At 40.2% G+C, this 13,494-nt stretch overlaps 1 protein-coding gene across 1 annotated transcript in view; it reads left to right on the plus strand.

Moving 5' to 3' along the window:
• The first annotated feature begins 4,895 nt into the window (after positions 1 to 4,895).
• Positions 4,896 to 13,494, plus strand: part of LOC143961838 (cartilage intermediate layer protein 1-like) — a 148,108-nt gene continuing 139,509 nt past the window's right edge. Inside the window, exon 1 of the mRNA XM_077471170.1 lies at positions 4,896 to 4,924. The gene's annotated coding sequence lies outside the window, so the exon portion shown is untranslated. The remainder of the gene's footprint in view (positions 4,925 to 13,494) is intronic.

Raw genomic sequence — 13,494 nt, forward strand, 5'->3', positions numbered from 1 at the left:
AACTCAATTGCAGCCTCACTATGCCCATCAAACGCAGACACTGTGCTAAACGCAGCCACTGTGCCCATCAAACGCACAGTGTAGCCACTTTGCCCATCAAATGCTGCCACTGTGCCCCAAATGCTGCCACTGTGCCCCAAATGTTGCCACTGTGCCCCAAATGTTGCCACTGTGCCCCAAGTGCTGCCAATGTGCTGCCTGCCATCTGCCCGGCACTTACCTTGTCTCGGGGGGCCAGCGGGTGACGGCGGCAGATGGCAAGCAGTGTCCGGTGTCCTCCATTTCTTCTCTGACCCCGATGTCTTGTCCTGCCTGCTCCTCCTCTCGCTATGATTGGACGCCTGATAACCATCCAATGACAGTGCCTGTCATTTCAGCCATTCAGGTTATGGGTAACACAGACCCGGCAACCTGATTGGCTGAGAGGCGGTTCAATGTTAACAAAGCAAATTCCTTTGCTTTGCTAACATACAGCTGAGTGAGAAGCAAACGCACAGCGTCGCGCCCGCTTCTCACATTTTTGGGCGCCTATTAGAGCCTATGGCTCTAATCAGGTGCTTCATAATAAACACCCGCGTCGGTGTAATTCAGATGCCGGCTTCCGAAAATGGGCCGAGTACCTGAATAGGGGGTGTCAGCAGCGACCATAGATAGTCATGCAATGCATGAATCTATCTATGGTGATTAGAGAGTGACAGGAGCCCTGTATGGATGTCCCGCCACTGGGTAAGAGATGCCATAATAGTTGGCAAGGACAGATTAAGGCAGAATGAGGCCCTAGGCAAGGCCACAAATTTTCCACCCCATCCCATCAATAAGTACATAAAATCTGCCCCAATTGCATAGTCTATACTAGTATGACCCCATTACCCATTGGACAGCAACTGCCTATAAGTGCATCCTTGTGGAGGAACAAACAAGTTGTCAGCTTTTACCAAAGGTGTCTTCCACTTGGTTTGCTGTAAGAGCATGCAGGTTTTAGCTGCCCCCCCCCCCCCAAACATCCACTGGGCCTTGGGTTGCCACGTGGATGACCTGGCTCTGTAGACATGGCTTACTGTACAAAGGATGCAGCCTATTCTGAAATTTTGACAACTGTTCGAATTTCATAATATCAAAATTAAGCAGAAAACATTAAGGGCTTGTTCTTACTTGAAGCAGCACTTACCGCCCCTCTGAAAAAGGAAAATCCTCTGAAAAGCAATGCCCCTAATTCCTCACAGAAAACGTCTATTCAGACAAAACGTACGTCGGCAGGGCAGGAATAGAGGTGACGTCATCGTGCTTGTGAGAGTGTTAGGACGATTTATATTCCTAATGCCTGTGATCACTTATCTTTTGTAAGTAGAATTTTAAGAAAGTGCCTGTTTTCAATTTGCCAATGAATTTTCCTTTTCTTGTATAACCAATTGCCAGATCGGCTTCTGTGGATACCCTGAGGTTTTATCATTGGCTCGCTTTCACCAGTGGTTCCATATGGATGATCTGCACCTAATGTGAGGGGTTACAAAGCTCACAGATGCGATTATAGACCTTGATAGGTCTTTGGATCTGGTAATGCCGCGTACACACGACCGGACTTTCCGGCAGACTAGGTCCGACGGAATCAGTCCCTTGGGCAATCCAATCGTGTGTGGGCTAATCCGATAATTTTTCGTTTAAAAAATCTGACAGACCTAGAAATAGAACATGTTTCAAATCTGTCCGACGGAAGCAATTCTTATTGGGAAAACCGTCTGTATGCTGGTCTGACGGGCCAAATTTGACGTAAGGGAAGCTATTGGCTACTGGCTATTGAACTTCCTTTTTTAGTCAAAACGAACAGACTTAGTCTGTTCGTGTGTGGCCAAGTCCGTTCTTTCGGAAAGTCTGTCGGGAAGACCGTCGGACCTAGTCTGCTGGAAAGTCCAGTGGTGTGTATGCGGCATTAGAAGATATTTTTGCCTGACCTATTCAGACACTGGGTGATGCAGTGAATTTAATAGACTTTTCCACGAGTGGATTTTCCATCGGAAAAAACTTGGATGTTTTTTCCGACGGAATTCCGCTCAAGCTTGCCTTGCATACACACCGTCACACAAAAGTTCTCTGAACTTTTAACCGTCGAGAACACGGTGACGTACAACACTACGACAAGCCGAGAAAATGACGTGCTTCCGAGCATGCGTCGAATTGTTTCCGAGCATGCGTAGGAATTTTGCGCATCGGAATTGCTACAGACGATCAGAATTTCCGATCAGAACTTTTTCCGTCGGAAAAATAGAGAACCTGCTCTCAATCTTTTGCGGGCGGAAATTCTGCCTGCAAAACTCCGAAGGAGCATACACACAGTCTGTGAAATATTGTTTTTATTTAATTTCCACTTTTTTGTCAATTGCCCCAGGGATTTTGTTGCACTATATTCTACGAGCGCTGCTTATTTCAATTTCTTTGGATTCATGTTTGAAATAATAACTAATAATAAATATTAAATTATAGGTATTGGAATTTCCTTTCAAATTTGGCTGTTAGTGAACATCACGAGTACGAATTTATCCAAAGTTATGAATTATCTGAAATAACGAATGCCGCATATAAACGAATGGAACGTAACAATCTAATAATAAATAACAATTCCATTCCATTTGTTTAGATGCGGCATTCATTATTTTGGATAATTCATAACTTAAGATGAATTTGTATTTGTTACAATCACAAACAACCAAATTTGAAAGGAAATTCCAATACCTATAATTTAATAATTAGTTATTATTAATTATTATTTCAAATTTTACAGATTTTCTTTCTTTTTTTCAGATTTTCGGATTTTAGAATCCCGAAACTTCGAAAATTCAGAAATTTGAAAATTCGGAAATTTGAAATTTGGAAATGTGAAATTCAGAAATTTTCAAATTCGTAAATTCGAAACTCAGAAATTAGAAAATTTGGAAATTAAAAAAATCTGAAATTTGAAATTCGGAAAAATTGAAAATTCGGAAATTCTTAAATTCTAAATGAGTACTAGAGCAGCACTTCCAACCAGTTGAAGCTCTCCTCTTTTGAACAGTGAGAAACAAGGTGGGCGCTTCTAAGTGCAATACATCAACAGTTTATTTGGACACGAGATTAAAATGACTTATGGACAGTCGTTAAGGGTCAGGCTCATAAAAATCATAAATCCGGGAAGAGCTCCTGTCACTGTTAGTCCACATCCGCTCACCCGACCAGCAGACAGGGATAGGTGTATTGCGGGAGAGGTGGATTGCAGGAACAGGACAGCCTGTGGGATCAGTGTGGAACTCGTGCGCTGGATGGGCATGTGTTATCCTTCTGTAGTCTGAACAGGGTTAAACTGAGTATTCATTAATGCAGAAGTGCAGCAGCCATCTTAAAGGAGATCACTTTGCAATCTATAAAGTGGTGCATGGAGAAGACATCATGGATGGGTCTGAATTGATCCCAGAGGTGATTGGCCGATACAACAGAGCAAGGGGGGGGGTTGTCTGCAGCCTGGTGAGAAAATGGGGGCGAATGGCCTAAAGCAAGCAGGTGTATGGGGAATAGACTATGCTGCTGCTGTTTCTGAATGAATCACTGCCAAAGCTGACCACAATCGGGTGAGAACTTAGAGAAGCAAAGAAACCGAGAAGCTTCCCCCTGGGAGGGCGTGAGGTGGGAATTTGGACACCTGGCGAGGTCAGACTTTGCTGGAGAGTCTTCCTACTGCTTGTGTGGAAGGAAAGGAGGGACTGACTCAGTGTGTTTGAAAGAGAGCGATCACAGCAACTTCTATCCCTGTCTGAGATGAACTTGACATTTATTGAATCAGGGCATGTGTCCGGAGACCCAGAAGAGGGCGCTCTGGGTCTGGTAAGAGATGAACATCATACAAGTTAATCTGTTGTCTGCTGGGAACTGTTGTGCTTTCTTCAAGGCCCCCAGCTTTGCCAGCCAACATTTTTTTTTTCATCATCCATTTGTCAGTGTGACAAAAGGGGGACTGTTATTGCAAAGTAAAACTGTATTTATATATTGTTGCTAGGTAAATATAGTTCAGTTCTTTTAATTATTGTTAGTCAGAACACTACAGAAAACTTCCAACAGCAATGTATGTAGTGATTGCACCAATCATTAAAGAAGCTAGTACACAAGGTGACTGTACCAACCCTTGTACTCAATATAACCGCCTCACTCCCGCCGTCACATGACGTCACGGACTTCGAGCGGGTATATCTGAATGCCTGTAGCTACAGGCATCATTCAGATATTGCAGTTTTCAGATGGAGATTCCCTACACCATAAGAAGGATCATGGCGGCTGTTCTGCCACTTGATCGTTCTTACGGGAGGCAAGAGGGGACGTCCCCCCCCCCCGATAGGCCATAAAATAAGTATTTATCGCGGATTAAATAGGAACATTCAGAACTTGGAAACACAGGAGCAACAGGTCCAGTAAAAAAAAATTATATATATTATATATTTTATATATATATATATATATATATATATAGATGAAAGCATATTTTCATCTATATATATATATATATATATATATATATATATATATATATATATATATATATATATATATATATATATATATATATATATATATGAATATATACTTTCATTTTCCTTATATTGTAGTTATTATTTGTTTCCATCAATACAAAGTCTTATCCACCTAAAGCTGGCTTTGTAAAGGTGCAAAGTTACTTCTATGGATGCTCTTTGCCCTGCTGTGAGCCATCTACAGGCGGTGTTTTTTTTTTGGGGGGTTTTTTCTTGTTTTTTTTTTTTTTGCTCTCTCAGATCTGGTTTCTTCTGTGTCCTGTGGCTGCTCGCCACTCCCAGGCTGCTGGCTGAGCTGCTATATAAAAAAGACCCCCGCACAGCTCAGAAGTGAGATCACAGCTCTGCACGACTACTGGAAACTGTCTGCTTTGGTAAGGATGGATACTTGGTTGAAAAATACAATCACTTACTGACCCATGCTATAAAATTACTAATTCATTCACTAAAATCAGTAGTTCCATGTTTACTTATAACAATATATTAAACTAATATACTAAATTCAGTAACAGTAATTATATAAACACCTTATCAACATTGATTATTTTAAACTTTGCTGTTTGTTATGATATTTAGGATATTATATTGATCTTTACTTTATATGTATCTGTTTATTAGCAGTTGCGTTTTTAATAATAAGATTTTTGTAGCGTGTGTACATGCAATAGCGTTGGCAGAAGCTTTAGCAGATTTATTCGGACAACTTACATTTTATTTATTTTTTATCAATTAAAGCAGCGCAAAAGTAGTTGCACATACATCATATAAACATATTTATTTCTTGCAAAGACAATAGATGTAGGGCTATTCGCAATAAATTCACTAGGATGATTTATGCTATACTGTTGAAATATTAAAAATCTATTTGGATTTTTTTTTTTTGCACTATTAAAAAATATGTTTTATAAAATAAAATCATTTATGGGCATGGAATAGGGCCATTCGCAATAAATTCCCTAGGATGATTTATGCTATACTGTTTGAAATATTAAAAAACGACATGGAATTTTTTTTGCAATATTAAAAAATATATTTTATAAAATAAAATCATTTATAGGTGTGGAATAGGGCTATTCGCAATAAATTCCCTAGGATTATTTATGCTATACTGTTGAAATATTAAAAAGCTATTTGGAATTTTTTTTTTGCAATATTAAAAAATATATTTTATAAAATAAAATCATTTATAGGTGTGGAATAGGGCTATTCGTAATAAATTCCCTAGGATTATTTATGCTATACTGTTGAAATATTAAAAAACTACATGGAATTTTTTTTGCAATATAAAAAAATATATTTTATAAAATAAAATCATTTATAGGTGTGGAATAGGGCTATTCGCAATAAATTCCTTAGGATGATTTATGCTATACTGTTGAAATATTAAAAAAACTACATGGAATTTTTTTTGCAATATTAAAAAATATATTTTATAAAATAAAATCATTTATAGGTGTGGAATAGGCCTTTTCACAATAAATTCCCTAGGATTATTTATGCTATACTGTTGAAATATTAAACAGCTATTTGAAATTTATTTGCAATATTAAAAAAAAAATATTTTATAAAATATAATAATTTATGGGTGTAGAATACATTTGAGGCATTCATAGAAGGATTATATCACTCTACAATTTTCTAGATAAATTATATATATATATATATATATATATATATATATATATATATATAATAGATTAGTAATATAGATAGTAGTCATGGCAGTAGTAGAAATAGTGGTATTAATTGTAATTGTTGTTGTAGTTAAGATAATATATATTTATCTATACATTAGCAATATAAAGAAACAAAGTATAGATTTATATTTATTTATATAAATTAGCATGTGTTTTAAAATGGTAACATTGGAAATGATGAAATTTTTATAGGTGATAGTTGTTTTCAGCAGTAGTCATAAAAGTAAGTAGTAGTAGTAGTTGTTATGGTTGTAGCTGTAATATTATAAATTATGATGAGTACTTAAAATGGTAATATTGTATATATATATATATATATATATTTATTTATTATTATTATTATTATTATTATTATTATTATTATTTTCTATATATATATATATATATATATATATATATATATATATATATATATATATATATATATATATATATATATATTATTTTTTTATAGATTATAGTTGTTTGCAGTAGTAGTCATATTAGTAGTAACAGTTGCTATTGTTGTTGTTGTAATAATATAAATTAGCATGAGTGTTTTAAAATGGTATCATTGTATCATTGTAAACATTCCTTTTTAAAGGTTTGATGTGTGAATATCGGCTCTCACACATAGCTATACATACAAAAATGCCAGACATTCAGAGCATAGCTTTCTTTGATGGTTCTGCATGTGTTTTTTGGTATGCATTTTTTTTTGTATGGACACAACAATGTAGGATGTAAGATCCCAATAGTATGATTTGTAACCTGACATTTAACATGCTACATGTACTTGACATTTAAAGGTTTCTGCCCACTATAAGGATTTAAGTAATAATTTTGAATGGTTAAAATGTATTTTTTGGAAAAGTTACATTTAATTGTTTTTACAGTTTGTGGAAACTAAGGATCCCAATACTCGGAAATTTCATTGTATCAACATTGTAAGGTTTCTGTGAACCATAAGTTTTTTTTTTTGTTTTTTTGTTCTTTAATAGTGATGGACGAACGTTTCGCCCGGCGGTCGTTTCGCGGCGAATTTCCGACATTCGCGGTCCGCACGTTCGAACGCCTTTTTCCGTCGTTCGCCGCGGCGGACTTACGTGTTTAATGTATACAAGAACTTTAACCTTTGGTGACACGTTTATCATGTGATACAGGACAGCCAATTGAGACATGACAGCACATGGACACTTGGACATTCCCCCTAACCTATAAATACACCCGATCCGGTGGCCATTTTACATTCTTTCTTCTGTTACGATAGGGACAGGTTCCTGTGTGGAGTAGGGAGAGATAAACCACTAGCTATTTGGTACACAAAAGTTCTTTTCAGGACTGGTATAGGTGTTAGGTGTTGATAGGTTTGCTGTGCTGCTGATTCTTGCAGCAGCCTGAGTGTCTTTTGTTAGTTTAGAGAAAGGGAAAGGACGGTGTATGCTACAGGGACAGCCAGATTAGTCTTTCATCATCATCATCATCATCATCATCATTAGCTGTTACTATCAAGGTCCACAAAAGAGCTGTTCCAGTAACCACTAATCGTTCTCTTTTTTTGCCAATTTGTATAGGGACAGGAAGGAAGCAGTGTTGTCAGGCAGTGAGGGTAATTTTAAAGACTTGCTGTTATTATTAGTTCCACAAAGGTTCTTTTCAGGACTGGTATCAGTGGTACAGTAATAGGCTTGTACATGTATAATATTCTTTCTTCCAAATATAGAAAGGATATTATACTTGACTGCTGCCCTTCTGCTGCAGTCTGCTAAACATTCACAACTCACTTGTTCCACAAAAGTTCTTATAAGGACTGGTAACTTGGTATAGGGTGCTACGGTACATAGGCTTGAGTGCGGTACAGTCTGCTGTTCTGTAAGGACCGCTATCGGTCCACAATAGATAGGGTTGACGTGCACCACTGCTGACCGCTGCCCTATACTGCAGCAGTCCTTCAGCGGTATAGGGACTGACGTACAGTCTGCTAATCACTAACACACAACCTGCTTGTTCCACAAAAGTTCTTATAAGGACTGGTAACTTGGTATAGGGTGCTACGGTACATAGGCTTGAGTGCGGTACAGTCTGCTGTTCTGTAAGGACCGCTATCGGTCCACAATAGATAGGGTTGACGTGCACCACTGCTGACCGCTGCCCTATACTGCAGCAGTCCTTCAGCGGTATAGGGACTGACGTACAGTCTGCTAAACACTAATACACAACCTGCTTGGTCCACAAAAGTTCTTATAAGGACTGGTAACTTGGTATAGGGTGCTACGGTACATAGGCTTGAGTGCGGTACAGTCTGCTGTTCTGTAAGGACCGCTATCGGTCCACAATAGATAGGGTTGACGTGCACCACTGCTGACCGCTGCCCTATACTGCAGCAGTCCTTCAGCGGTATAGGGACTGACGTACAGTCTGCTAAACACTAATACACAACCTGCTTGGTCCACAAAAGTTCTTATAAGGACTGGTAACTTGGTATAGGGTGCTACGGTACATAGGCTTGAGTGCGGTACAGTCTGCTGTTCTGTAAGGACCGCTATCGGTCCACAATAGATAGGGTTGACGTGCACCACTGCTGACCGCTGCCCTATACTGCAGCAGTCCTTCAGCGGTATAGGGACTGACGTACAGTCTGCTAAACACTAATACACAACCTGCTTGGTCCACAAAAGTTCTTATAAGGACTGGTAACTTGGTATAGGGTGCTACGGTACATAGGCTTGAGTGCGGTACAGTCTGCTGTTCTGTAAGGACCGCTATCGGTCCACAATAGATAGGGTTGACGTGCACCACTGCTGACCGCTGCCCTATACTGCAGCAGTCCTTCAGCGGTATAGGGACTGACGTACAGTCTGCTAAACACTAATACACAACCTGCTTGGTCCACAAAAGTTCTTATAAGGACTGGTAACTTGGTATAGGGTGCTACGGTACATAGGCTTGAGTGCGGTACAGTCTGCTGTTCTGTAAGGACCGCTATAGGTCCACAATAGATAGGGTTGACGTGCACCACTGCTGACCGCTGCCCTATACTGCAGCAGTCCTTCAGCGGTATAGGGACTGACGTACAGTCTGCTCACTTCCTTGACCCAAAAAAGCACACCGTACTATATGCCCCTACCCTCCTCTTTGAAGAGGTTGAGCGGTGTCATATTTCTACTGGGGCTGCTTATGATATCCCTGTGCTGTGCTGACTTCCTCCTGGGGGTTCTTATTATGAAGGGATCACACTATCCCTGTGCTGTGCTGACTTCCTCCTGGGGGTTCTTATTATGAGGGGATCACACCATCCCTGTGCTGTGCTGACTTCCTCCTGGGGCTGCTTACGGTGCTGCTGTCAGTGCTGTATGTCACGGTGCTGCTGTCAGCGCTGTATGTCACGGTGCTGCTGTCAGCGCTGTATGTCACGGTGCTGCTGTCAGCGCTGTATGTCACGGTGCTGCTGTCAGCGCTGTATGTCACGGTGCTGCTGTCAGCGCTGTATGTCACGGTGCTGCTGTCAGCGCTGTATGTCACGGTGCTGCTGTCAGCGCTGTATGTCACGGTGCTGCTGTCAGTGCTCTGTATTACGGTGCTGCTGTCAGATGCCTCTATCACGGTGCATGTGTCATTCCGGTATGTCACGCTGCTGGTGATCATCTCCTGCACCCTCTTCTTTGCCTACCCTGGTCCCTGACCTTCCCTCTCCTCCATTGCCTTCATTAGCTCCATAGTCCTGAATTGTTAGAACAATTTCCCAAATAAAATAAAAATGCTTGTAGTTATCGATCCCAAATTCACCTCATACATGTATTATGTCATTGTCCAGATGGTGGGACTACGTTTTACCCCCTAATAATTACCACGTGGCCGCAAATTCGACATGAAGGTTTGCAAAGTTCGCCTCCCATTGAAGTCAATGGGGCCCGCGGCGAACGTTCGGTTTCGCGAACGTTTGGGTCCGTTCGCATTTCGCTTTCGCGAAACGTCCCGTCGGAAGTTCGTCCATCACTATTCTTTAATAATTTTAGGAATATTCATTCCATTTTATAATGTTTAGTGGGATCAAATTTTTTTTTTGTAATCATTTCTTGAATTTTCATTTCATTTTCTAATGTTTAGTGGGATCAAATCAACATCCATTGAATGTCAAATCATTACATAGTCAGTCAAGTTGAAAAAAGACACAAGTCCATACAGTTCAACCTTACATATAATAATTTTGGGAAAGTTAAATAGAATGTTTTTTACAATTTGTAGCAACAAAAATCCCAATAGTCTTAAATGGAATTGTATTGACATTTTAAGGCGTCTTTGAACGATAAGCTTTTATGTAATCCTTTTGAATGGTTCAATTTAAAGGGGTTGTCTTAAATAAATAAAAAAAAAAAATATTAAAAAAAAAAAAAAATTTAAAGGTGTTGTGAAGGGGTTTTTTTTCTTTTTTTTTTAACCACTTCAGCCCCGGAAGATTTTACCCCCTTCCTGACCAGAGCACTTTTTGTGATTCGGCACTGCGTCGCTTTAACTGACAATTGCGTGGCCGTGCGGTGTGGCTCCCAAACAAAATTAGTGTTTTTTTCCCCCACAAATAGAGCTTTCTTTTGGTGATATTTGATCACTTCTGCGGTTTTTATTTTTTGTGTTATAAACAAAAAAAGAGCGACAATTTTGAAAAAAACACAATATTTTTTACTTTTTGCTATAATAAATATCCCCAAAAAATATATAAAAAAAATGTTTTTTCCTCAGTTTAGGCCGATACGTATTCTTCCACATATTTTTGGTAAAAAAAAAAAAGTTATATATATATATATACATATATATATATATATATATATATATATATATAGATTGGTTTGCGCAAAAGTTATAGCGTCTACAAAATAGCGGATAGTTTTATGGCATTTTTATTATTAATTTTTTTTTACTAGTAATGGCGGCGATCTGCAACTTTTATCGTGACTGTGACATTATGGCGGACACATCGGACACTATTGTCGGACCATTGTCATTTATACAGCTATCAGTGCTATAACAATGCACTGATTACTGTGTAAACACTGGTAGGGAAGGGGTTAAACACTAGGGGGCGATGAAGGGGTTAAGTGTGTCCTAGGGAGTGGTTCTAAGTGTGGGAGGGAGGGGCTACAACTCACATGACAGCGATCACTGCTCACTAGGCAGAACGGGGAAATGCCTTGTTTACATCTCCCCGTTCTGCCACTCCGTGTCACGATCGCTGGAAGACCGGTGGACATCAAGTCTAACGACCTGCGGGCACGGTCACTCTGTACCCACTAACCCCGCCAATTAAAGGGGACATAAAGGTGCGCCATTTGCCCACTGCTGCCATTGTACTGACGTATATCGGAGTGCTGCGCTCGGCAAGTGGTTAAATAACAAACATATCTTACTTACCTCCGCTGTACAAGGGTTTTGCACAGAGTGGCCCACGATCCTCTTCTTCTGAAGTCCCCCAGTGCTGCTCCTGGCTCCTCCTCTTCTTGAGTGCCCCCATGGAGAGGTGCTTTCCCTGGGGGCATTCGTGCAGGCATGCTCCCGAGTCCTGCTGCTGCGTCCATTGACACAGACAGCAGGACTCAGCCCCGCCCCCCCAGCTCCCGTGTCACTGGATTTGATTGACAGCAGCGGGAGCCATTGGCTCCCGCTGCTATCAATCTATCTCCAATGAGGACCCGAAACAGCGGCTGGAGCTGCTGCGCTCATCCCCATCGCTGAAAATATTGGGTTCAGGTAAGTAGAATGGGACTCGGGGGGGCTGCTGCACTACAAAAGGTTTTTCACCTTAATGCATAGAATGCATTAAAGCGGACCTTCAGTCATTTTTTCAATTTTCCTTTGGATAGTTTTTTCCTGACAGTAAATACCTTATGCAGCCCACTTCTTGTTTCTTGTCTGGTAAAAAACGTAGGCTTATGACATCATGCACAGCTTTCTCTCGCATGCCGCGTACACACGACCGAACTTTAGTCCGTCGGACAATCGATCGTGTGTGGGCTAGTCCGATCGTTTTCCGTAAAAAAAAAATAAAAAAATCAGACGGACCTAGAAATAGAACATGTTTCAAATCTGTCCGACAGACTCAATTCCTATTGGGAAAATATATACTATCTATATATATATATATATATATATATATATATATATATATATATATATAATATCTGTATACTGGGACCAAATATGACGCAAGGGCAGCTATTGGCTACTGGCTATTGAACTTCCTTTTCTAGTCCTGTCTTACATCATCACGTTCAAAACAAACATACTTTCGAACAGACTTATGCCCTCTACACACGGTCGGACATTCCGACGACAAAATCAACTGGATTTTTTCCAACGTATTTTGGCCCAAACTTGTCTCGCATACACACGGTCGCACAAAGTTGTCGGAAAATCTGATTGTTCAGAACGCGGTGATGTAGAACACGTACATCGGGACTATAAAGAGGCCAGTAGCCAATAGCTTTCGTCTCGTAATTTATTCTGGGCATGCGTGGTACTTTGTCTGCACACGATCGGAATTGAAATGATCGGATTTTGTTGTCGGAAAATATTAGATCCAGATCTCAAACTTTGTGCGTCGGAAATTCCGACAGAAAAAGTCGGATGGAGGCCGCACACGATCGGATTTTCCTGAAAAACGCGATCCGATCGCACATTTTCCGTCTGAAAGTCTCACTGTGTGTACAGGGCATTAGTCCGTTCGTTCAGAACTCGGATCTAGTCTGCCGAAAAGTCCGGTTGTGTGTATGTGGCATCACTCATTTGAGAGTTTGCCAGGACGGGAGGTGGGGTGAGACATAGACACAATCATTAATTCAAGACTGGACTACTTTACATAGGATTACCACAATATCAACTTGCGTGATTACAACTGATCCAAAACACGGCGGCAAGGCTGATAACAGGAAAAAAACCCTGGGAATCCATTTCTCCTTCACTGAGGAGCTTACATTGGCTAACCGTAAAAAAATTGGATCACGTTCAAGACCCTTTGCCTCACCCACAAATGCGTGCATAGAGAAGCTCCGCAATACCTAATGGCGAAAATAAATCATTACACACCAAACCGCAGTCTTCGATTAGCCAACAAAAACCTCCTCCTCGTGCCCAAAGCCCGGTATAAATCCAAGGGGGATCGGAGATTCGCTGTCCAAGGGCCTCGGCTATGGAATGCTCTACCAATCAACATCCGCCTGGAAGAAAATCACCTGGCTTTTAGGAAAAAACTCAAGACCTTCCTCTTTTAGCAGATG

The sequence above is a fragment of the Lithobates pipiens genome, unplaced genomic scaffold (genome assembly GCF_037356315.1).
Source record: "Lithobates pipiens isolate NorthernLeopardFrog02 unplaced genomic scaffold, aLitPip1_a1.2 Scaffold_8, whole genome shotgun sequence".
Taxonomy (NCBI): domain Eukaryota; kingdom Metazoa; phylum Chordata; class Amphibia; order Anura; family Ranidae; genus Lithobates; species Lithobates pipiens.